Below are 26224 nucleotides of genomic sequence, written 5' to 3'. Positions count from 1 at the left end.
ATTAAAAGAAGCCAAATGCAGCAAAGTTTTCTTCAATTTGAAAAGACTATCTCAGTCTACCACAGACTAATTGGCTAGTAAGAATTTTGCAAAGGTGGTAAGATTTTGATGTTATTGTGGTTCCCAGTCTGTGAGACACATATGCTATACCGAGGTGTCCACATTAATTGTTCTTTTCTGCAAAACTAATGCTTCTTTTGGCCTTTCATAATAGATATAGAGATAAGCAGATATTTGGGTGAATAGCTGTAAACCAAGTGCCAGGTTAATGCTAATTTAACAAATGAATTATTATACATCTCAAGTGAGCACAGAAGATGAAGATTTTTTCATTCTATGTGAATGCTCACCAGAAAGGAAATTCAGAAGAAGAATTTCTAATAATCAATGAACACATAGAGCCATTCTTTCAATGGCAGCCATCCTTTTTCCAACTACCCTTGTCCTTGTCAATTGCATTAATGAATAGATTCAGTTGTGGGGAATAGAAGGATTTGCCCTCACCAAGGCAGATATAGTTTTAGTCACAGCTAGGTTCCTCAAACACCACCAAAAGAAACTAAGCCTGAGTACCACATAGATTCATATCCTTGGAAGATCAGTTAATCAACACTTTTTGGCAAGTTGATAACTGTTCTAGTTTGCTAACTTCCAGAATGCAATATACCAGAAATGAAATGGCTTTTAAAAAGTGGAATCTAATAAATTACTAGTTTACTAAGGCCAAGAAAATGTCCCAATTAAAACAAATTTATAGAAATGTCCAATATAAGGCATCCAGGGAAAGACACCTTGGTTCAAAAAGGCCCATGAAGTTCAGGGTTTTTCGCTCAAATGGAAGGGCATATGGTGAACACAGCCAGGGTTCCTCTCTCTTTTGGAAAGGCACATGGTGAACACAGCCAGGTGTCCTCTCTCATCCAGAAGGGCACAATGCATACATGAAATCATCTGTTAGCTTCTTCTCCTGGCTTTCTGTTTCATGAAGCTCCCTGGGAGGATTTTCCTTCTTCATCTCCAATGATCACTGGCTGGTGGACTCTGCTTCTTGTGGCTATGTCATTCTGCTCTGCTCTCTTGAATCTTTCTTTGTCCAAAATGTTTCCTCTTTTATATGATTCCAGTAAACTAATCAAAACCCACCTGATTGTGTGGAGACATGTTTCCACCTAATCCACTTTAACAACCAATCTTGATTACTCAAGATCACATCAAGATGTGACTCCTAGGAGGGCCACAGTGTCTCAGTGGTAGAGCTCTCACATGCCATGTTGGAGACCTGGGTTCATTTCCTGGCGACTGCCCATGCAAAAAAAGTTAATAAATGATGTGACTCCCTAAGTCACAATTCCAGGGAGATGATCTAATTACAGTTTCAAACATACAGTACTGAATAGGGATTAGAAGAAATGGCTGCCTTTACAGAATGGGATTAGGATTAAAGCATGGCTTTTCTAGGATTCATGCATCCTTTCAAACCAGCACAATAACCTTGTAGCCCTGTCTTTATGGAAGGCACACTACTTTTTGTTGATTAATAAAGTGTTGGCTGAAAATAAGAGAATGACTGAGACTCAAAATTAAATATAATATAGAACAATGAAGGGTGGGGTGTTAAAATGCAACTGTAGTATATTTTTCCTTCAACGTTTTATTTTGTAATTCTTACAAACATAAAAGGTGGCTTCAAAAAATGGTATATAAGCCCAATCAGAAAACCCCAACATCTTTCTCAAGATATGCAGAATGACAAATGATAAAACTTTGCTACATTTCTTACATTATTCTATCTATCTTCTTTTCATCAATTTAGGGTAGGTTTTATATATATACTTTAGAACACTGATGTTTTCATGTATGTTTCTTGAGAAAAAGCTATTCACATATGTAACCATTTTAATTACAATTATGAAGTGGAAGAACTTCATATTGAAAGTTCTTGATAATCTACATTAGTGAAGTAGGCTTAAGATAAATACAGAACTCACCCTTTACAAAATGGAAGCTCTGCTGAAAGATTCCTGCATCTATATCATTCCAAAGTTCAATGATAAACAGCAGACTATAAAAGGGTTATCTAGATATATGCTTCTCTTGGTCTTAGTGTTACGTGGTGAGCTTGACTTTTCTGATAAATAGAATATGAGTGAGCTTTTCAGATCATGACCTGCCCTATAAAAATTGCTACAGTGAATTTTTCAGTTTGAGGCAAAAAGACCTAACATAGTAGCCCAGAGCCATGTGAAAAATTAAAGATCTAAGTAATTGCAACTTAATGGTTAAATATAAATGCCAGCATTCTCATATTCACTGTAAGTTACAAAACTTTTCATTTCTTAGAAGATCTAAAGATATAAATGCATAAGTAATCATCATATTTCAGTTATTAGGCATGAAATATACAAAGTTTATATTTCACAAGAAGAATATTAAGGGGGGTAGCAGATGGGTATAGGAGCTGAGATTTCATATGCTGTTGAAGTTGGGTTAGAATCATTGCAAACTATTATTAATAGATTAATGATGGTAAATACAAGGCCCATGTTGACAATGAAGAACATATCTAAAAGATAAATAAAGGAAAGGAAATCATAAGTGGATCAATTTGCATCACTGCAATCAATCATCTATGTAGAAAGCAAGGAAGCACGAAAGAAAATGAGGGATAAAAAAGTTAGAGGATGTATTTGAAACTAGTGAACAAATGATAAAAGTATGTCTTGCTTTATTGGTAATTACTTTGAATGTAAATAACTGAAACTCTCCAGTCAAAGGACACTGAGTGGCAGAATAGATAACAATGTGTGATCCAAATATATGTTGTTTACAAAAGGCAAAAGTTAGGACATAAGATGCAAATAGTTTGAATATGAAGGAATGAGAAAAATATTTCAAATATATAACAACCAGAAGAGACTTGGGTTAGTTCAACTAATATTAGGTAAAATTGACTTTAATTAAAAAGTTGTTACCAGAAACAGTGAATGAACCATACATATCGATAAGTGGTTCAATGCATAAGAAAAATTTTACATCTAATCAAAGAGCCCCAAAATACAAAAGGTAAACATTTACAAAACTTAAGGAAGAAATTGCTGGTTGGTGACTTCAATACACTGTAGTCATATATGGATATGGCTAGGACATGTAGAGAGGAGATTAATAAGGGGCTAGGCTTGAAGAACATTATAAATGAACTATACCCAACAGAAATTTACAGAACATTTCACCCAACAGCAGAATACATATTTTGCTCAAATACGTATGGATCATTCTCCTTGTGCCAGTTTGAAATGATGCATGTAATCCTAATCCCATTTTATAAAGGCAGCAATTTCCCTAATTCCTATTCAGTATTGTATGTTTGATACTGTAATTAGATCTTCTCCTTGGAGACGTGATTTAATCAAGGGTGGTTGTTAAGTTGAATTAGGTGGAAGTATAGTTTACTGGCATTACTATAAAAGAGGATTTTGGAGAAAGAAAGAGATTGAGAGGGAACAGAGAATGCTGCAGCACCACAAACCAGAGTCCATCAGCCAATGCTTTGGAGATGAAGGAAAACGCCTCCAGGGAAGCTTCATGAAACAGGAAGCCAGGAGAGAAAGCTAGCAGATGATGCTGTGCTCTCCATGTGCCCTTCCAGCCAAGAAAGAAACTGTGACTGTGTTCCCATGTGCCTTCTCACTTGAGAGAGAAACCCTGAAGTTCATTTACCTTCTCGAACCAAGGTATCTTTCCCTGGATGTCTTAGATTGGACATTTCTATACACTTGTTTTAATTTGGGGACATTTTCTAGACCTTAGAACTGTAAACTAAAACTTATTAAATTCCCCTTTTAAAAGCCATTCAATTTTGGGTATATTGTATTCTGGCAGCTATCAAACTAGAACATCAAGGATAGGCCATGTATCACTTAAAAACACTTCTCAAATATTTAACATCTTCTCTGACAACAACAGAATGAAGCTAGAAATCAATGAAAGAACAAAATGGAAAATATACAAAAGGTGAGAGGTAAACAACCCAATCTTAAATAATCAAAGGGTGAATAAATAAATCAGAAGGGAAATATAAAGTATCTCTGGACAAATGAAAAGTAAAACAACATACCACAACTAATGGGATGTTTTGAAGGAAGTGCTTAGGGAGAAATTTAGAGCTCTGGATGCCTACATAAGAACAGAAGAAAGAACACAAATCCATAACCCAACTTCATATCTGGAGGAATTGGGAAAGAAGAGGAGTTGTACATAAAGCTACTTCAAGGAAGGAATTATTAAAGGTCAGGGTGGAGATAAATATAGAATAGAAAAACAATTGAGAACCAATGAAACTAAAACGGGTCTGTGGGTAAGGTCAATAAAATTGCAAACATTTTTGTTTTCAGACTGAAAGTTATATTGGGGACATTGTTACTGATATTGAAGAGTAAAAAGTATTTTTCGTGAATACTATGTTCAATAGTCAATGCCAACTGTCTAGATAAACAAGAAGAAATGGAAAAATTCCTAGAAACCCACAGTTTACCTAAACTGACTCAAGAAGAAATAGAAGATATCACCAGACATGTACAAATAAGGATATTGAATCAGTAATCCAAAACATTCCAACAAATAGACTTCCAGGACCAGAAAGTTTTAATGGTGATTCTATCAAACATTCAAGAACGAATTAACTCCAATATTTCCAAACTGAAGTTCTTCCAAACTGAAGAGTACAGAACTCTTTAGAACTAAGTTTGAGGGTAACAGTAGTGTAATACAAAGGTACATAAAAACATAACAAAAAAGGTAAACGACCAGTTTCACCTATGCATATACATAGAAAATCCTCAACAAAAAACTAATTCAATATAAAAGAATATTGAAAGAATTGCCCACCATGAACAAGTGGCATTTATCCCAAGGTGCAAGGGTGTTCAACATAAGGAAATCAATCAACGTAATATACTAACACACTACATGAAGAGTAGAAAGAGGAAATCATAGGTAATCTCTCAATTGATGCATAAAATGCATTTAACAAGATCCAATGTCCTTTCCTGTTAAAAACATTCAGGAAATAAAAATACAATGAAACTTCCAGATGCACGCACACACACACACACATATGGCATATATATATATATATATATATATATATATATATATATATATATATATATAACAACGAACCTAATCTTACACTCAATGTTGAAAGTATAAAGTGTTCCCCTTGAGATCTGGAACAAGACAAGAATGGCTGCTTTCAGTATCACTGTTCAGTTTTGAAGTAGAATTTCTTTTAAAAGAAATTAGTCAAAAATAAATGAATAAGAGGCATCCAAATTAGAAAGAAGTATTAAAAATTAATTACCTATTCATATCCTTGAGTTCCTTTCTTCCAAGACTTTGTCAAATAACGGGGTTGTAGGATCATATGTCAACCCTTTATTTAGTCTCTTATGGAACCACCAACCTGCCCCCAGAGGGGCTACACGCATTCTACTTCCCTACAGTAGGATCACCTAGTTTTCCCTAAGTATAGTCACTTATTTATGCACCCACCACCGCAATCTATATGAGACTATTTTCATTTCTTCCACAAAGAGAGGAAAAGAGGAGAAAAAGTAAAAAGAAATAACAATGTGAGTACCATATATTCCCTTTATAATGCTAAGGAAGATCTCTTCTGTTCCTTTCCTTGAAGGGTTTTCATCAAAAAAGGATGAATTTTTTTCAGATGCTTTTCTGCCTCCATTGAGATGATGACGTGGTTTTTCCTCTCTAATTTATGAATGTGGTGTATTGCATTAATTGATATGCTTGTGTTGAATCATCCTTGCATACCTGGGGTAAATCCCACTTCACCAGGGTGTGTAATTCTTTCAATTTGCTGCAGGATTAGATTTGCAAGTATTTTGTTGATGATTTTTGCATCTATATTCATTACAGATTGTTCTGTATGTTTCTTTTCTTGTAATACCTTTGCCTTGCTTGGTATTAGGGTGATATTGACTTCATAGTATGAGTTAAGTAGCTTTTCCTCATCTTCAACACTTTTAGCAAGATTGATAATATTTCTTTCTTGAATGGTTGGCATAATACACATGTGAAGCCACCTGGCTTTGGGATTTTCCTCTTTAGGAGTTGTTTTGATGACTGATTTAATCTCTTTATTTGTGATTTGTTCCCTGAGGTCTTCCATTTCTTTGCAAGTCAATGCTGGTTGCTCATACTGTTCACAGGAGTCATTCATTTCATCTAGGTTGTTAAATTTGTTAGCACATAATTGTTCATAGTGTTATCGCATTACCACCTTTATTTCTGTGGGACCAGTAAATAGTTTCCCCTACCATTTCTGATTTTGTTTATTTACAACCTCTCTCTTTTTTTCCTTTGTGAGTCTAGCTAAAGATCCATCAATAAAATTGATTTTCTCAAAGAACTGACATCTGGCTTTATTTATTCTCTTTTTCTTCCAGGTGGTCAGTTAATTTCTGGATTTTTGGTCTTCCTTCTTTTTTTTTTTTGTTAACATAGCCATTTAAGACAATAAATTTCCCTCCCAGCACTGCCTTTGCTGATCCCAAAAGTTTTTATGTTCAGTTCTCACTTTCATTTGCCTCAGGATATTTATTGATTTCTCCTACAATTTATTCCTTGACCCACAGATTGTTTATGAGAGTGTTTTTAAGTCTTCATATATTCCACCTGTTATCATTTTTCCAACTTTATTCCACAGTTAGATAAATAAGCGTTTTGAATATTTTCTTTTAAAATTTATACAGGCCTGCTCAGTGTCCCTACATGTGATCTATCCTGGAGATTCATCCATGAGCACTCAAGAAAAAGTGTCTTGTTGGGTACAATATTCTGTAAATGTCTCTTAAGTCTAGCTCATTTATGTATTCAAGATTCAAGATCTCTGTTTCCTTATTGATCCTCTACTCACTGATAAGATGTCCCACTCATTGATAAGAGTGATGTATTGAATTCTACAAATATTATTGTAGAAGAGTCTCCTTTTCCCTTCAGTTTGTCATTGTTTGCCTCATGCATTTTGGAACTCTGGCTTGGTGTGTAGATATTTATGATTGTTATTTCTTCCTGCTGAATTGCCCCCTTTTTAATGGATACTGTCCTTCTTTGTTTCTTTTATTTGATTTACAATTGAAGTCTAATTTATTTAATATAGGTATCCCAGCACTTTTTTGTTTGTTGCTTGCATGAAATATCTTTATCCTAACTTTCACTTTTAACCTATTTTTGCCCTTGTGTCTTAAGTGAGTCTCTTGTAGTCAGCATAGGGGTGGATCCTGTTTTTTAATATTTCCAATATATGTTTTTTATTGTGGAGATTAAGCCATTAACATTTAATGTTATTACTGTAAAGTCAGTACTTTACTATTTTATCTTTTTGAGTCTATCTGTCATATTTTATTTTTCATTTATTTCTCTTTCTTTGCATACCCTATCAGTTAACCTTACTGCTAACCTTCACTTCTACACTCTTCTCCAGATTCATTCCCCTATCTACATGCAGTCCTCCCTTTAGTATGTCTTGTATAACAGGTCTTTTGTTCACATACTCTCTCAATGTCTGTTTTTCTTTAAACATTTTAAACTTTCCTTCATTTTTGAAGACAACTTTGCCAAATATAGAATTCTTGGTTGGTAAGTTTTCTTAACTATACCATACTACTGTCTTCTTGCCTCCATGATTTCCATTGAGAAATGTATGTACGTTGTCTTATTGAGTGTTGTTTGTATGTGATGGATTGCTTTTCTGTTGCTGCTTTGAGAATTCTCTCTTTGTCTTTGAGATTTGAAATCCAATTAGTAAATCTCTTGGAGTAAGTCTCTGGACTTTTTATCTTTGGGTTGTACTGTGCTTCTAAGATCTGTAATTGCATGTCTTTCATGAGAGCTGGGAAATTTTCAGTGATTCTTTCTTCCATTAATCCGTCTGTCCCTTTTCCATTCTCTTCTCCTTCTGGGACACCAAAAAACATGTATATTCATGTATTTCATGTTGTCATTCACTTCCCTGAGTTCCTACTAATATTTTTACATACTTTTATCTATTTGTCATTTTGCATGTAGGATTTCAGATGTTCTAGTTTCTATCTCAATAAGTCTTTCTTCTGCCTCTTCATTTTAAATAACTCAATGAATTGATTTAGAAGATTTTTAGCAACTCTTTAGTTCACTGTCATAAATCCTGTATCTCTGTTGAGTCATTAATTTGTTCCTTTTATTGGGCCGTATTATTGTGGCTGCTGGTATGAGTGGTGGTTTTCTGCAGGTGTGGGTGCCTCTGATTTTCTTGGTTGTTTTTTTCTGAAAGTCATTTAATCTCTTCTGCCTAAAGTTTTTTGGTTGGTTGGCTTTGTTTTTCATTTATTTGTCTCTTTCAAGGTCCATTTGATAAATTGTATCTGTTCCTTGTCTCCCCCAAAAACAAAACTCCAAGAGTTGCCTACATCAGAGATGGGTACCTTTATCATTGTTATTCAACATTGTACCATAAATCCTTGCTAAAGAAATTGGGTAATAGATCAATACAAATGGTATCAAATTGGAAAGGAATAAGTAATGCCATTGGTATTCAAGGTGATATGATGTTTTATACAAAAAATATGAAAGCATCCACCCAAAAACTACTAGAGTTTATAAACAATCCAAGCTAAATGTAGACTACAAGTTTAACAAACTAAATCAGGTTAATTTTGTACATCAGGAAAGAACATTCACATCCGTGATTTTAAAAAATTCATTCACCACAGTATCTAAAAGAATGAAGTACATGGGAATAACTTTAACTAGAGGGGTGAAGAACTTGAACACTTAAAACTGCAAAGCATTGTTGAATGAAATTAGAGAAGAACTAAGTAAATGAGAAGATATCCTACATTCTTGGATAGAAACAATTAATATTATTATATTGTCAGCACCACCTAAATTGATCCACAGCTTCAACACAGCCCCTATCAATTCTTATGGACTTTGTAACAAAAATGAAAAAGTCAATCCTCATTCATGTGGAATCTAACTTCTCCAGGACTTCCCCTTCGCATGGTATATTTATTTATTTTCATGTCTCTTGGCTCATTTAGACAGTGTGAGCAGAAGCACAGCATCTTATAATTTTCTTCATTCTCAGACCACCGGTCAGTGCTTATCATACAATATTGTTGAATAAATATTTATTGAATGGCTGAAAACAAGTGGTGGACAGAGTTTAACAGATATTACTAATGATGACAGGGAAAAGAGAAGTAGTAAAACAAATGGAAATACTGTTGACAGAAGGCAGCCTAAAATGGAGATGAAATATCAGTAGAGAGAGATTTGAAACAGAAAATATTTTAGTTTACCCAGAGGCTCTCTCCTGAATCAACAATTCAAAATTAAGAGGAATCCTGTAATACCAGAACCCCAAAGTAAAGAAAGGGATAAGAGATGAACATGAAGTTCCACAGCTTTCACCCAAGGGTCAAAACTGGCCCATGTGCATTCTGTTTTTCTTCCTTATCTCCAGAGAATGATATGTCTGAGGAATAGAATGACAAAAAAATACCTTTTAATGAGGCTCAAGGAATGAAATCCCTAAAGGCACAAAAATTCTAAAGGCTTCTCCTACACTATCCCAGGTCTACTTTACCTGTCACTGGTGAAGAGGAAACACATTTGTGTCTTCTCAAGACCTCATGAGTTGTTCCATCTCTCTGCCCTTCCTGGAAGCAGCGCTTCCAACTTTAGCTTTCATTCAAAAAAGATTCAACATTGGTGAACTAAAACACTTTGATGATTTCTGGGTGAGTCACAGAGGCCTCACTGGGGGAAGGGGTGATGTGTTATTACTGCACGGACCCCTTTTATTGATAATAATTTCAAGTGTTCAACCAGGGGAACACAGAGAGAGTTTAATCATCCAAAGTATTGCCTAGTTAAAAATTCTGATTGTGGAAGGAGTTAATGCATACACCAAGATACCTTCTTTCTCTAACCTGTCTCACTTGGTTTTAATGTTCACTTACAGGGATTATCTCTTTGAAGTATGTGTTTGAACACATTCATCCACTTTTTATTTTAATCATTCAACAAGTATTAATTCATCCAATACTTCAGGGCAGGCACTAAATATTATTCTGGGAATAAATAAATGAATAAGATGTTATTCTTATTTCAAAAGATTGCATCTAAAGTGAGCAGTAACATCACAATGAGTACAAGCAGTAATCTAGGTTGGCACTGAAGTCCTGGTGAAATATATCCAGAGATTTGGAGTCATCCTGTGCAGTGAGTGAAGGCTCCACAATGGTGCTGAGAATTGTACTGGTCCTTGAAGGAGAACTTGGAGTAATTCCAAGAGGAGAAGTGGGTAGAGGCAAACCAAGAAGAGACAGGAGTGTCACAAATGTGGGATCAGTATACCTGTAAACCACGTTTGAGTTTAAAATGTGTTCTGAATATCTGATGAATAATGACTACCCAGGAATGAAAAGTGGGACATGAGTCTGGACAGGTTGGCAGCAGATGGATCTCAGCGAATTTGTGCTGTGTCTTCAAGATTGATATTTGGGTTTGAAGGTCTTGAAGAGTTGGTGCCAGATTTATAGAAAGTGTTTTAGAATGCCATGCCCTGTTGAAAGCTTACTCTATGTCAATGGAATATAGCTATTTAAGAACCCCAGAGAGAAGATGAGGGCTGTAAATTGCATAGTGAAAGTGGTAATGGAGGTTTAAAGGATGAAATCTGTAGGGTGTTGAATCATAACATGTAAAGATATTCTTTATTGATATAAACACAATGCCAGACATTCTATATTCCTTATTTTATTTAATTATTTCATTATTCTAAGCAATTGGTATCATCATTCTAATCTATGTATGAAGAATGTGAGACTTAACTCGGAATGATATTCTTGTTCATGGCATGTAATTGCATCTGGAGTGAAGTTTGGAGTTTGTGGTTTCTTAGGCCTTTTCGTTTATGAAATAACTTTACTTATAAAAAAAACAATTTTTTGAACGAGTATTAGACTTTCAGAAAAGTTCCAAGGATAGAACAGAGAGTTTCCATAAACTCCACACCCATAGATCCTCTGTTTTTAACATTTGCCATCCATATACTCATTACATTAATATGGTATAAATTCTTAATCTTTTCATGACTGTGACAGTTTCTCACACTCTCCTTGTTTCCAGTGGGTTGGTTAGTTTTGAGGAGTGCAGTACAGTTGTTAGTAGAATGTACTTTAGTTGGAATTTGAATGATGTTTCTCTTATGATTCAAGTGTAGTTAGTGCATTTTGTAGAAAGAAACCAGAAATAAAATGCTATTTTCTCATATCATATCCAGGGTACATCTTATCAACATGAGTTATCACTGTAAATGTTGACCTTCATCAACAGTGTTTTCCTGTTTTTTCCACTTTTAAGTTCCTCATCTCTGTGCTTCACCAAATATCTTCTTGGGAAAGAAGCTACTGCGTGAAGACATCACTTTAGGAGTGGAAATTGTACCCCACTTAATTGATAGAGCAATATGTATATAAATTAATGGAATTTTCCTGCTTGGGATTTGACCCTTATTATTCAATACTTTATTTCTTCAGTATGAACTGATTTTTATTTGAGTTGGATAAAATGCTACTTCATTTTTTGTTCAATTTCTTCCAGTTTTGTGATCTCTTTGTGCTATGTGCTGTGACTCTTTGATATACTCCCTTATTGGAGGGCTTTATTTTAGCTCCTACTTAGGTTTTTGGTACTACAAGGTGATTCAAGTTTTTCCTGTATATTTCTTGCTACAGTACTAAAAACATCATTTCTCCAAGGAAACTTGTATTGGAAAAAGTTTAAAGACAAAGTCAAGGTCCTTTCTGTGCTCCTTGCTATTGCTCCCTAGGTCCTCTCTGCTGAGAGAAGGCAGACCATCTACTAAAACGTGCAGAGCCACGTATCTATAAATGCTTCTACATATAACATTCAGTGTCTCTGTTTACCTTCACACAAATTTATACAGATGTGTCTAACTCTAAATCATTGCAACATAGAATATTCCAGTCTTGCCCTTGTTTTCTCTCACTTCCCACTCCACACTGGGAAATGTATTCCCACAACTGTCCTTTGTTTACTTAATTGCATTGCCCCAGTATACACGCATGGAGGAAAAAGAACTGATAAACAAAACCTTGGTTGTGCCGGTTTCAAACTGTTCTGTACAACAGAAAATTCATTTCCTTTTAACCCTGTTTTACTATTGTAGGGTGAAGCGTGTTCTATTCAGTCTTTTTCATCAGATATGGCCCACCCAATTAATGGGTAAGGCCTTTTGATTATGCAGTTTCCATGTAGATGTATCTCCACTCATTCAAGTTGGAGTTACTTATTGGAGTCCTTAAGTGGAATTTGATTTCTAAAAAGCTTCAGAGCTGACAGAGATGCAGGCATTTGGAGATGCTTGAGTGTTGACAGAGAGAGCAGATGTGTAGACACCGATATTTGGAGATGCAGAGCCCAGCAGACATCAGCATGTGTCTTCCCATGGGATGCTGAGCAAGCCAGAATCTAGACTTCTGTCCCAGAGGAGCTAAGTGAAGGCTCACAGGCACTTGGAGAGGAAACCACTGACATGAGAAACTGGAAGCAACAGAACCTGGAACAAGGACCAGCAGACACCAGCCACATGCCTTCCCATTTGACAAATTTCTCCTTTCTCAAGTCTAGGTATCTCTCTGGATGCCTTAGTTTGTCCATTTTTATGGCCTTAGAACTGTAAATTTGTAACACAATAAATTCCCTTTTTAAAAGCTGTTCCATTTCTGGTATATTGCATTCTGATAGCATTTAGCAAACCTAAATGCTTGTGTTTCAAATTTGATCCACCAGAATACAGTAACTATACTCAGTTTCTTTTGCATTCATTTTCTAGACTCCAGTAACATCCAATATTTCTCTCAACACATTTTTCTCCTAATTTTCTCAGAAAGGGTGTTTCATACATTTGGAATAAAGATCAATTGTTGTGTCACATTTTGCATTTAATACTGGAATTCCTTCACTCTTCAAATGAACGTTTTATTTTCATATATTTGGTTCACTTTGCATTGTAAAGTTCAACTGTGTTTTGACAAATGCATAAATTCAGGTGTCTATAATTACAGTACTACAGAATAATTTCACTGCTCTAAAAATTCCCGTTGGTTCATCCATTCAACCCCCATCCTCTTAATGTCCTTTTGAAACCAGTGATCATTCTATTGTCTCTATTTTCATATAATTGAAATTATAGTTCTGTAGCATATTAAGAACAGATTCTTTGAATTAGCAACTATCATTTATATTTCCTCCTTGACATTTGTGGCTGGGTGGATCATTTCTCTTCATCACTGAATATCATTCCATTATATAGATAGAGCAGAGAGTTTTTATCCACTGAAGGACATCTTGGTTCCTTTCAGATTTTGGAAATTATGAACAAAGGTACTATAAACGTTCATGTTTGTGTTTTTTTGTGGACTTACATTTTCAAATCAGCTACAGACCTAAGACCACAATTGCTGGATTTTATGTGGATATCACATTTAGTTGTACAAGAACTTGCCAAACTGTGTTCTGGCTGCACCATTTTGATTTCTCACTAACAACGAATCAGAGTTTTCATTGCTCCCCAACCTTAGCAGCCAAAGTTCTGTCAGTCTTCAGGTTCTTAGATATTTTAGATGATGTGATATGTCATCATTTATTGCTGTTTAATTTCTCAAATGACAAATGATGTTGAACTACTTTTTATTCTTTTGCTTATTTGCAGACTGTATATCTTCTTCAGCTAGAATTCTGTTCAGGTCTTTTCCCTATGTTTTATTGTGGTGTTTGCTTTCTTATTGTTCCATGTTAATATTTCTTCATATATTTGGATGCATGCCATTTCTCAAATGTGTCTTCCAAATATTTTTCTCTGGATCAGTGCATTTTCTTTACATTCAATTATCCACGTTTTTCACAGAGAAGAAGTTAATAGTTGAGTAATGTTCAATTTATAAACCCTTCTATCATGTATTGTGTCTGCTATATTCAAAAACTCAACACCAAACCAATAACCCTTAAATTTTCTTATATGTTTTATTCTAGAAGTTCTATACTTTACATTTTAGATTAAAGTGCAAGATTTGTTTGAGTCAAATTTTGTGAATGTATAAAAAGCATGGCTTTTTTTCTTTTCATTTTGATTGTGTGCACCCATTCTTCCTGCAGCATTTGTTAAGAAAACCCTACATTTTCCATTGAATTGCTCTTGTTCTTTAGTGAAAGACTGGTTAACTGCATTTAAGTGGGTCTATTTCTGCATTCTCTAAAATTAGTCTATGTCTCTATTTCACCAATACAACACTTGGTTGATGGTTGTGTCTTTATAGTTAGATTTCAAATCGGGTGGTATTTGTCCTGAAACTTTCTTCTACTTTCATATTGCTTAGATATTTTAGGATTTTAGAATTAGCTTACAGTGTCCACAAAATATCTTTTTGGAATTTATTATGGGATTGAATTTAATGCACAGATCATGTTGTGAGGAAAAGGCATTTGAACAACATTGAATCTTCGTATCCATGAAGACAGAGTAATTTTACTTTTAAATCTTTATTTTACTAACTTACACACAATTCAGAATTTCTCATTTCAATCATTTTCAAGTGTACAATTTGGTAATATTAATTACATTCAAGCTAGTGTGGTACCAGATCTTCAACTACTTGTTGAAGAGTGCTTTGCAAACTATTGCTTTTGTATTTCTTTGCTTTTTATGTATGTTGTACCATGCAATAAAAAGCTAAAAAAAAATAGCGTGGTACCATCACCAATATACATTAACGAAACCTTTTCATCACATTGTACAAAATTACTGGTCAACATGGCTGCTAAAGAAAATGAAGTCTAAGGGCATTTGTAGTGAAAATTATTGCCCTGCAAAAATGTTTACAGTTATGGGGACAAAGAAAACTTGTCATCAATATCAAGGAAAAGCAATAACATTTGATTTTCCTGATGTTTTCAGATAAAGGGTGGTGGATCTATACACAATAAGAAGAATCAATTAATTTCATAGGATTACACTACAACCAAGAACATTTTTGCTAATTTTATGATAACTGCTTGTGGTTAAATTTCCATTGCTTTGGTCTCTTTTCCAGAAACTTCATCAGCTACATAGAACTAGAAAACCAAACACAAGTCTTAGAATTTATCCTCCTGGGACTCGCAGAAGACACAGATGTGCAGCCCTTCCTTTTTGCTCTATTCCTGATGATGTACCTGGTCACTCTCACTGGGAACCTGCCCATCATTCTAGCTACCATCTTGGATACCCACCTGCACACACCCATGTACTTCTTCCTTGCTAACCTGTCTTTTGCAGACATCTGTTTCACCTCCACCACTGTCCCAAAGATGCTGGTGAACATCCAGACAGAGACCAAAACTATAAGTTATGGAAACTGCCTCACCCAGATGTATTTTTTCATGGTTCTTGGAGGATTAGACAACTTACTCTTAACAATCATGGCCTATGACTGTTAAACGGCAATCTCTTACCCACTGAACTACATGGTCATCATGAACCCCAGGCTATGTGGTCTCCTGCTGCTGGCATCATGGATATTGAGTGTTCTGACTGCTCTTATACATGTCTTAACAGTTTTGTGATTGTCTTTTTGCACAGAGTTGGAAATCTCCCATTTCTTCTGTGAACTTAATCAGGTAATCCAACTTGCATGTTCTGACACATTTCTTAATGACCTAGTGCTGTATTTTGTAATTGGAGTTGCAGGTGGAATTCCAGTCACTGGTGTCCTTTTCTCTTACTCTAAGATTGTGTCCTCCATTATTAGAATTTCTTCAGCTGGAGGCAAGTATAAAGCATTTTCCACATGTGGGTCTCACCTCTCAGTTGTATCCTTGTTTTATGGTACTGCTCTTGGAGTGTATCTTAGCTCTGCTGCTACCCAAAACCCAAGGGCAAGCTCAAGAACTTCAGTGATGTACACAGTGGTCACTCCCATGCTGAACCCATTTATCTATAGTCTTAGAAACAAGGACATAAAGCACACCTTAAAAAGTCTCTTTGGCTGAGGAACATTCTTTCAATAAAGGGACCTTTTGTTTGAAATTTGGAACTTTGTACATGATCAACAGAGTCAAAGTATTGGGAGACCTAATTCTAGACTGTTTTCTTCAGTGTATACAAAGTTAATATGCAAGGCACTTATTTTCTAGTCTTCTATATCGTTAATTTTTTTCCTTCTAAGAAGCATTTGTGTCTTCTATATTCCCTATCATGTCATTTGTCTTTTCTGTTTGTATTTCCTGGATTCAGTATTCTGTCTGGTTTGGCTACCTGAATTTTCAGCAGTAAATATTTAATACGTTATTATATATCTATACAATTATGGGAGCTGCTGGAGGGATGAAGGCATACTTCAGGCTCTGACAGATGAATTCAGCTCTTCTTGTGTTACATCCTTTTGGTGAAAATCATTTGTCGTATCAAACACGGAGTACCTATTGTCAGGGTTTGTGGTCATTGGCTCTTGAAAGAGGGAACACGCAAAGCTGGCGTCATAATCTGATTAAGTGTGCACAATGCTCATGTCACCTATGACATATTGCTTTCTCTTGCACAGTCCAAACTGAAATTTTGTGAGGTTTTAATAGACATTATAACTCCCAATTAATCAGTTGATGGTGTCACTAACCTCTGTGTTTCTTAGAGTGATATAATATTGCTGTTTAACAATTATTTTCACAGGCAGCAGACATTTCAGGAAATTGCTCATGACAGGTCCTACAATAATAATCCTCATTTACAAATACCAAACCACAATATGAAGGCTTGCCCATTTCCTACTATATATTGTTCAACCATTAATCCAAGATATTCAATACTACAGATGACAGAGAAAGTAAATTCTTACATTCAGTACTGGAAAATTTCATGGTTTTTTGGTGCCATAATCTGAGATTGAAAATCCTCAGATTACCTTTTTTTCTTTGCTGCTTTCTAATAGATCTTGCTCACCAACCCCCATGGATGCACACAACCTCTTGGTAACATTCCAAGCCAGAATTGTGTCATCATAAAGCACAGTCAACACCTCATTTTCATTTTCTGGGTCCCTGCAGTTCCCAACCTCTTCAGTCCTGCAGCCCATGCCTGGACCCCACCAGTTCCACTTTAGATCCACCTTTCCTTTTGTTCAATTTTTATTTTTCATTGTCATTAAATGACATGATGTATGGAAACTTTAAAAAAATCAGACAGTCTTAAAAAGTGAGGGAAAATATATTAGACCAAGATAATAATATAATAGATATTGTATGATTTCATTTATATGAAATTCAAAGAATATCCATATTCTTAACGTCAATAATTATATTCCAGGTTACCAGGGATGGTGGAAGGCAGTGCGGGATTATTGGTTACTGGGTACAGGGCTTCACTTTTGGATGATGAAAAAGTTCTAGTAATGAATGGTGCTGATGGTAGCACAACATAATAAATGTAATTAATATCACTGATCTGTACACACCACGGAAATGTAGGGTGGATATGATTACGCATGTACTTTGTATTTCATAGAAGTAAAATAATCATCAACTGACCAGGAGTGACAAAGCCCAAAATTACTCAGAGTTGGTGGAGGATCGATGCAAAAAGACATTTTATATAGGTAAGAACAAAACAAAACACTAGATTCTTTAATGATCACTGGCATCCTAAATCATCACTACACTTAAAAAGATTATAAAAAATATCTAGGCTAGTACAATTTAATTAGTGAAGAGGAGGGTTGTCAGTGAAAGAATGGGAGATGGGGTAAGATGACAGAGCAGTGAGGTGTGGAATTTAGTTCATCCTCTAGAGCAGCTAGTAAATAGCCAGGAAATGTACAGAACAACTGCTAGAGACATAAGTGACCAGACACACATTGTACACCTGCCTGAATGGGTGGAACAGCTGAGATCCCATACAGAATTGTAAGTCTCCCTAGGTGGGAAGGCCAGAGATGATCCGCCATAGGCTTGGCCAGTTGGTTCCATAAGAGGAAAGGAAACTGATTTTCCATTGCAAGGAGTAACAATTGCAGAGTTAATTCACACATTTCAAGTACTGAAAACCAGCACCCAGCACAGATAAACCTGGAGAAAGCATTAAAGGCATGAGGAATTTTAGCCCCAGCAGAAATGGGGTAGGATGACCAAAAAAAAAAAAAAAGAAACAGAGGCTTTTTGAGTTGGAGACCTCAAAATACTGGACCCCAAGAAAAGGGGACACACTGAGCCATGTACCAACCCAAGGCCTTGCTTGGCAAACCTAGACAGCAGGGGTTCGGCTCTGAAAAGGCTTTTATAAAAAATTCTTAACACCTCATTAGATATAAGTGCAAGCACTCTCAAGTTCCAGCACTGCCTCAGGCAAGGGTGGAATTTAGGCATGTCTGAGAGACAAAGTCAATAGTTGGATGGTTGGGGACAATTCCCTAAAAGGTATGTCTTCCAGAAAAGAGAGGCAGGACCCAGGTCAAGTGGAGGCCCTTCTTCAGGGAATTCAGGTCCCAGGCCTGGAAAACATAAGCAAGAAAAGTCCACTTATTACCTCAGCTTCCATCTCAACCATGCCCCTGGCAGGGAAACGCTGCTGAAATTAAAGACACTGCATCACTTTACACTGGTGGGAAGCTGTGGACAGACAAGTGCCACATGCCAGGCAGGATAGGAAAACCACAGAGTCTAGAGGCTTCAGAGGAAAGTCTGACTACCTGCTGGATCTCACCTTCAAGGAAATGTGATATTGACTACATTCTGCTCCTCAGACATGGGCCTGTGTGGTCTGGGAAAATCCTCAATAATCTCTGAGGAGACCCTCCTATAAAAAAGGCTCCATCTAGGCAGCATAAGAAAAAGAAAATTCAGTTCAGTTAAACAGAACCTATGCTAGAGATCTAGAATAATTTGGGCTGAATAACAAAGAACAGATAGAGAATAAAGTCTCTATATATAACAGGAAAAATGTAGGTAAAAGAATGAATCAATCTCCAGAATAATCTAATTAAGGAAATCAAAGACCTAGATGCCAGAAAAAAATAACAAGTCTTAATAGGAGAATCAAAGATATGGTGCAGGCAAAGGAAAAACCAACACTTCACTCAGTGAAATATGCCAGACAAAAGTAATATATTCTATGTAATTCATCTGTAAAATTGAAATACACCACCAAAACAAATCTATAGTGTTAGAGTCACACTACTGGTTTTTCAAAGATGGAAAATTGATCTATTCAGTTTGTAAAAAGCTATCAAGCTGATTATTTATAATATGTTTTTCTGTGTCGATCATTATGCTGAATAAATTGATGTTCAGTGTGAAAGAGATAAATATGCCTCCAAAACAATAAGAAATGATAAAATCCCATCCATTACATTATATATATATATTGTCTTTGCACTATTATAAGAGGGTGTAAATATATCCCTCCAAGTGACCTTAATAAGTTCAGGAAAACAAACCATTTATTTCTGCTCAGAGGAATTCTTAGAATTTTGTATAGAAGATCTAGTGGTACAAGGAGGAAGGAAAATGCCAGATGTAAGGACGGCAATATATCTTCACATTTTCTCATGAGAAAATGGACATGCTTTTTCATCAGTTCAAAATAAATGAAATCCAGCCTGTATATTTAAAGTAGTCTTGTTCTAAAGCTGTAAAGATTAAATGATAAAGGATTTGCATGTATCTAGATTAAAATATGCTGGAAATTCAAATAATGTTTGAATGAAATTATCCTAGAAGTAGATGATGACAGTGATATATTAACTCTAGTTAATAGATTCTTTATTTGAGCATACTTTATTTGTTTAATTGTAAAATGACATCATTTAAATTAAGGAGGGTTAAAAATGAAGAAACAAAGGAATTGAAACTTAAATAATATCTACTACCCACAGCTATGATCCCACAACCTCAAAAGACATGACAAAGGAACAATGTTCAGATATGAGACTTGAAGAGAAAATAAAATATCAGAGATATGAAAAGTGACCAAGGGGCATACTCTGATTTCTAGATATGTGACTTTTCAGTCTTTCCTTAGCCAAAACCCAGAAAGTATAACACAGTTATTGAGATTAGGGTTGACTCCTGGATATCTTTCTCAGGGCCAATTTAGATTTCCTTGTTATGCAGACTGTAGGTGAAATGGTTCAGCATGAGGGGACCAGCATATAGATGACTGAAGGATTACACTCATCCTATGATGTGTGATTACATGCATATATAAGGTATTAATAAATTGTCCAATCAGGACTGAAGGGCCACCTGTTCATCCTGTGTGAATGTGTAAGCCGAACTCAGGCATACTCCCATACCTGTAACATAAAATAAGCAAACAATGACAGGTGAGAGCCACAGGAGGAAAAGGCTTTCTGCTTCCCACCTGAAGAGGGACTCTCAGAAAGGAGGAAGCTATTCATGTATAAGAGAAACCAATCAGTAAGACTAGAATTCCACCGAAGATGGCAACCATAAGATATAATAATACGTTAATGGAGGAAGAGTCAGAACATGCAAGCTTGAAGAGTTGAGAGGGTCACAGAAGAAATTAGGAAATTCTACAATGAACAGAACATTAGTTGTGACACCATTTGGCAGTGTAGCTGGGAGTCCAAAAGGCTCATGAGAAAAAGAAAGCAGAACCAAAAGGCCACACAGCAGGGGTTCATGATACCTGGGTATGGAGGGGAGACAGATACCCCAAACCTGTCATAGACCAACACAGCCAGAAGCATACTGTCCAAACTTTCAACAAGAATAAAAAGGACAACAGAATCAGGCAGCGTCTATAGGAGATGACTCCTCTCTGAGCATGGATATCCAAGCATCTTTGGGACTATGGTAGAGGGGAAACCAAAGTCAAACAAGGACAAGTTGAAGAGGAAGAAGTACATGGGGGTGTGGAGGTGGGGGTCGGAGCTGATGGTCAGCATGATGAGTAGGTTCCCAATCCAGGTGACCAGGTACATGGTCAGAAACAGACCAAATAAGAGAGGCTGTAGTTCTGGGTCAGGTGAGATACCTAAGAGTAGGAATTTTGAGACACTGGTTAGATTCTGTGATTCCATGAAGTAGAGACATAGTTGGAAAAGAAAAGAGGTTTGTTAGAGGAAATAGGATACACTCATACATCACTATGTGTTTACTTCAGATTCAAGTAATTCACATATAAAGTATTCCCCCTTGAGAAACACACATCCTGGACACTTGCCAAACTTTTCAGTTTTTACATACCCATTCTACTTAGAGCAATTTTCTTTGGTTTATTTGCTTTTCATCTCAAACACTTTATACCCACTATAGAGAAATTCAGATCAAGGACTGGAATTGAAAAAACATCCATGAATACTGTTACATATGTGTTTCCTCTACTGAAAAATATAAGGGATATGAAGTGGTCTACTATTTAAAAATGTTCTAATTAAAGGATATAAGAGCACAGTCAAATATACTTTACTGAAATGCAATAAAATAAATCCTGATTGGACAATTTATTAATACCTTATGTATGTATGTAATAAAGATTCTGATGTCATATTTTTCAATGTTTGACCCACCACCACAATTTCAGTCTCACCATTGATGGCATATCACTGCACAGCTGGTTACACTGATAAGAAACTTCTAGCTCACTGTTCTTTGGCATGAGCAGAGATTTTAACCAGGTGAGACAAAGTCCTTGTATGAGGATTCTGAATCCCGTCTCACCCACCAACCACAATAGAAACATCACTATGTCCACATATATTGATCCCTGAAGCTATTTTCAAACAAGTTTTGGAGGTCTAGCCCACTCTACTTAAATAGGCACTTTATATGTGTAATAATCTTTCTGGATGCTATTGATGTGTGTGTGTGTGTGTGTGTGTGTGTGTACATATAATCAGTGTTCACATCTGTACCACATTTTGTGTAGTGGCTGGTCCTGTGGCTTCAAAGTCATTCAAAAACGTTTGGAATTTCAAAATTCAGTTCCATGCCTCAGGAAAGTGTTTTTCAGATGATATTTACATATAATAATTAAATCTATATTAGAGTTTCTTGAAAGAATTTAAGTAAAGAAAAAAATAGAGAAAGAGTCCTCAGTGCAGTGGTCCTGAATCCCGGTTGACTTTTATCAATACCCATGAACTGATAAAGTAGACAGAAGCTCAGGCTGAAGTCTAGGGCAAAGAAAATCAGACGTTCTATGTAGGAAACCATTGGGGATCCCAATGATCTCTAGAATTAAGACCTTTCATTCTTCAAAAATGCCAACAATATATTGCATTAGTTTGTCCAGATGCCAGAATGCAATCTACCAAATGAATGGCTTTTAAAAAGAGAATTTAATAAGTTATAATTTTATAGTTCTAAGGCCATAAATGTGTCCTAACTAAGACATTCAGAGAAAGATATGTTGGCTCAAGGAAGGTGATCTGGGAAGGCATGTGACTGGCATCTGCTGGTCCTTCTTCCTGGTTCTATTGCATCCAGCTTCTCTCTACGTGTTTGTGGGCCTTCAGGTCACTGCTCCAGGACAAATCCCTTGGTTTCATCTCTTAGCTTAGCATCTGCTGGAGGCAGGGATTTATCCTCTTCAAGTTCTGGCTATTACTGTGAACCCTGGGCTATTTCTGTCTCGATCTCCAAGCGTCTACATTGTCTTTCCAGTTTCACTGAAATGTTTCCTCTTAAACAACTGCAGTAAACTATTCAAGGCTCACCCTGAAAGGGTAGAACCACATCTCCATCTAATCAAAACGTGATACCCACAATTGGCCATGCTACATCATCCTGGAAATAATCTAACCAAAAGTTCCCACCAAATGATATTAAATCAGTATTAAAAGAATGACTGCCCCCACAAGAGTGAATCAGAATTAAAACATGTCTTTTCTAGGGCACAAAATACTTGCAAACAGGCACATTTATTAAATGATCAATTAGTTTTAACTCTTATTATCATTTATAAGCAAACGCTATATAAAATGCAAACATTTGAAATATTTACTTCATAATTTATAGAGTTGTAAACTATTGCCAGTGACATTTGGTCTGTCTTATTATCTCTGCATTATCCCTTTTGTCTCGTGGAACTAGCCAGCCATGACTAAGGGGGATGGACCCTGGCCTTCCCAGCTTGGTAGACTTACAATTCTGTATGGGATCTCAGATGTTCCACCCATTAAGACTTGTGTACAATGTGTTTCTGGTCACTTATGTCTCTAGCAGTTGTTCTGTACAGTTTCTTGCTATGTACTAGCTGCTCTAGAGGACCAACTACATTCCAAACCTCAAAATGCCGCCATCTTGCCCCATTTCCCGTTCTTTCATTGACAACCCCCCTCTTCACTAATTAATTTGTACCAACCCAGATATTTTGCATATCTTTTTAAGTGCAGTGATGATTTACAATGCCAGTGATCATTAAAGTATATATATATATATATATATTTTTTTTTTACCTACACAAAATGTCTTTTTGCATCTATCACCCACTGCCTTTGATTAATTTTGGTCTTTCTAACTCCTGGGTCAGTTGATGATGATTTTACTTCAATGAAATGCAAAGGATATATATATTCATATCAACCATAATTAAGTACATAATTAATTACATAAACATAATTAATGTTTAGCTGTAGAATCAGAAGTGCACCACATGTGGTTCTAGTAAGGTTTATTTTATTTTTCCCACAGGAAAATTTCATCTTCTATTGGAAATATTTGTTTTCTCACGCTTGAAACTGTGAGGAATAAGTACTCATAGAAAATTCAACAATCTTTTGTTTCTATTGTACAGAACCCCTTTTTAAAAAGAAGTCCATTTAGCTAATTCACACATGAATTCATTTTCTGTTAAGAGGAGAAATCAATGTTTCTCTTTCTGTTTTCTCTCTGGACCAAGACAGATTTGGAAGAAATTACTGAATTAATATGTGTATACACACATATGTATTTATATACACACATATATATAACTAATGAATTTTATTTATTTATTTATTACATATTACTAATAAAATATGATGAAGAGAGGATAAATGGAAAAATACAGCAAGTCTCTGAAAGGGAAAACTCGCTATTGCAAATAAACTTAAAATTAATCTATAAATTCAGTATATTTCCATCTCAAATTCAAGAGTATTACAATGGCATTTGTCAAGCCAATTACAAAGGCCAAAGGTCAGAAAATCAGCAAAAATAGTCCCAAGCCACAAAAACAGGCCTCCTTTCAGGCCTGTTTTTTTTTTGTTTTGTTTTTTCTTTCTGTCTTTTGCTGCATGGAGAAGGGAGGAGAATGAATTCAGAAAGGCAAACCGAAAAAAAATTTCGGGCATGGGGCTTTATGCATTTTAGTTCTCTTCCTCACTCCTCTCCATTACATTTTTTCATAAGCAGTGTTGATACATAAATTGGAAAAAGAGTAACCACTGTTAGACTTTTTCAAAGAGCTTCATTTCAAAGGGAAGTCATCATTTTACATAGCACTTAATTAGGTAAGTAGGACAGGTGGTATTATATTGAGGTGTAAGAGATAAAGTGACTTTTCACAGACCATAAATGTTCCAGGGTAATAAACCAGATCTATGAGATTTATGAGAAATCCCAGAGACACAGATGTTGATAAAGTTTATTTGAAGATGCACACTTAGATTAAACTAATGTAACTTAAACATCATCATCACCCAGGTATTTCTGTTGGGCAGAATGTTGGATCTACAAAAGAATATTTGACTTTATTGGAAATAAAATATATCTTTATTTATTTACTACAAAACATGCATATAGTTATCCCTTCTACAAACAGGGGTTAGAGGCGCATCACCCACATGGTCTGGAAATGCTGCATTAAGTTTTTGGCCCTACTTTCAGACCAGAGTACAAGCCTCCAATCAGTTTCTGCAGTGCTTCATGAATCTCCTTACCCACTCTTAATCAGCAGATGTTGCCTCTCCTGTTAGTTTTATATTGCCCAAAAATATTCAAACTACACGTTGCTGGTATGAAAATCTATAGGGGTTGATCCTTCATTCTTAATTTTCCATTAAGAAATCAATTTCTTCCTTTAAGAAATACAACATCTAGCATGATGCCACAATCTCCTGGAATGTCTTTTTATATAAAAGTCCTGGACCCAAAAATATTGCAATATCTTTGCAAGAGATATACAGATCTCGGGTGGGACACAGTGGCTCAGCAGGCAAGAACACTTGCCTGAAATGCCAGGAGACCTGGGTTCGATTCCTGGTGCCTGCCCATGTGAAAAAAAAAGAGAGAGATATACAGATCTCAATAGATTATACAAATACCTTGTCGTTTTTGGTGTAACTGAAGCAATGGCTTTAAAGATTTCCTTTTTTTTCTTGATATGCCCTAAGATAGACTCACTGACTTGGTAATAGCACCAATTGCAACAGCTGTTTTGTGGCTTCTGCCAAACTCGTCAATAATTCCCATTTAATTTCATATGCTGACCTGAAATATATGGAAATGGCAATGGGGAAAGTGTGACATGGCAGGTGTAACTGGACATGGCTAATAAAAGAGAAAATCAGTACCAAGGAATGGATCATAATTTAAATATAATCATTGTAAATGTTACTCTAGTTGATGTGACTGAGCATCAACTTGGAGTCTGAATTACTTAGCATCAGAAAATTAAGGAATTCTCATTTTCATGAAAGACATATTATTTTCCCAGAAAAAAATGACAGACATTCTTGGAAATCAACTCTAAAATAAATTTCTTATGGTGGAAAAAATTTCTTTTATGTAAGATTCTGAGTGCAAAATGAACAGTGTGCTTCATAACTGTTCCATAACTAATAAAAAGGAATGTTATCATTACTGTTTCTTGAAACCAGGGCATAACATACATACATTTCAGAAGGTTATTCTGCAAGAAGCTAAGCAAATGGTCCACACATAAAACTTTCTCGTGTACTAATATGGTCAGAGATGGTGTCTTAGTTAGGATTCTTTAGAGAAACAGAATCAACAGGGAACACTTGTGAATATAAAATTTATGAAAGTGGACTTCCGGAGAAGATGGCGGCTTAGTAAGACACACAGGTCTTAGTTCCTCCTCCAGAAAAGCAACTAAAGAAACAGAAACAATACGAAACAGCTCCTGGAGCCACGA

General features: G+C 35.7%; 1 pseudogene; it reads left to right on the top strand.

Moving 5' to 3' along the window:
* The first annotated feature begins 10499 nt into the window (after positions 1–10499).
* LOC143649221 (olfactory receptor 7A10-like) lies at positions 10500–16119 on the top strand (annotated as a pseudogene).
* Positions 16120–26224: the final 10105 nt, after the last annotated feature.

The sequence above is a fragment of the Tamandua tetradactyla genome, chromosome 11 (assembly GCF_023851605.1).
Source record: "Tamandua tetradactyla isolate mTamTet1 chromosome 11, mTamTet1.pri, whole genome shotgun sequence".
In the NCBI taxonomy this organism is placed as follows: domain Eukaryota; kingdom Metazoa; phylum Chordata; class Mammalia; order Pilosa; family Myrmecophagidae; genus Tamandua; species Tamandua tetradactyla.
This window is presented reverse-complemented; position numbering and strand designations above follow the sequence as displayed.